Source organism: Numida meleagris, chromosome 1 (assembly GCF_002078875.1).
Source record: "Numida meleagris isolate 19003 breed g44 Domestic line chromosome 1, NumMel1.0, whole genome shotgun sequence".
NCBI classification, from domain to species: domain Eukaryota; kingdom Metazoa; phylum Chordata; class Aves; order Galliformes; family Numididae; genus Numida; species Numida meleagris.
Genome location: NC_034409.1, coordinates 182,910,505 through 182,911,644, shown reverse-complemented (window position 1 = coordinate 182,911,644; position 1,140 = coordinate 182,910,505). Strand labels below are relative to the sequence as shown.

Here is a 1,140-nt window from a genome sequence, read left to right as displayed (position 1 = left end):
CCCCTCCCCTCCCGTCCCGTCCCGTCCCGTCCCGTCCCGTCCCGTCCCGCCGCCATCACCGCTCCCTCAGCGCTCCCCTCACCGTTACCATTTCCCGCCGAGCCGCTGAGGAGAGGCTACCGCCCCCCGGCGTCCTGCGCGCCGCGATTGGCTGACTCTCCCTGTCACTCAGCTGCCGGGATGTTTACGGAAGTGCTGGAAGGCTGCGCGGGCGTTGTCAAGTGGTTTGATCAGGTTCTGAGGGTAGGGACGCAGTGCTGCAGAGACGGAGGTCGCAGGTTCGAGTCCTCCTCATGCCCCCAGAGTCTCGTCCTGCAGACTGTAGTAGAGCTGGGGTGCGATGGACTGGTTGTGATTGCGTTTCAGCCTCGCTAGGATGTGTTTCTGAGGCTCTCTGAGCTTCTGTGGTTTGTGATAAGTTGGCTTCTGATGGGCACTGCTGGCTGTAAGTTACTCTGTAGAATCACAGAATTGTTTGGGTTAGAAAGGTGGAGGTGATTCTGCCCCTCTACTCTGCTCTTGTAAGACCTCACCTGGAGTACTGTGCCCAGCTCTGGAGCCCCCAACACAAGAAAGGCATGGAGCTGTTGCAGCAGATTCAGAGGAGGGCCATAAAGATAATCAGAGGGCTGTCCTATGAGGACAGGCTGAGAGAGCTGGGGCTCTTCAGCCTGGAGAAGAGAAGGCTCTGAGGAGACCTTATAGCGGTCTTCCAGTACCTGAAGGGGAACTTTTTAATAAGGGCAGGTAGTGACAGGATGATGGCTTTAAACTGGAAGAGGGTAGATTTAGACTAGATATTAAGAAGAAATTCTTTACTGTGAGGGTAGTGAGACACTGGAACAGGTTGCCCAGAGAGGCTGTAGATGCTCCGTCCCTGGAAGCATTCAAGGCCAGGCTGGATGGGGCTGTGAGCAACCTGGTCTAGTGGGAAGTGTCCCGGCCTATAGCAGGGCAATTGGAACTAAATGATCTTAAAGGTCCTTTCCAACCCAAACCATTCTGTGATTCATTCTATGAAAGGACCTTTAGAGATCCTCCAGTTCCACCCCCCTGCTCTGGGCAGGGGCACCTCCCACCAGATCAGGCTGCCCTGGGCCCCATCCAAGTTGATTTCAATGCTTCCAGGGGTGGGGCACC

At 55.8% G+C, this 1,140-nt stretch overlaps 1 protein-coding gene across 3 annotated transcripts in view; it reads right to left on the bottom strand.

The window, feature by feature from the left end:
* CCDC82 (coiled-coil domain containing 82) overlaps positions 1-223 on the bottom strand; it is a 12,987-nt gene extending 12,764 nt beyond the window's left edge. The window contains exon 1 of one of the 3 annotated variants that reach the window (XM_021381466.1): positions 89-223. The gene's annotated coding sequence lies outside the window, so the exon portion shown is untranslated. Of the gene's footprint in view, positions 1-59 lie in introns of all 3 variants that reach the window. The other 2 variants (XM_021381475.1, XM_021381485.1) reach the window with 2 other exon arrangements.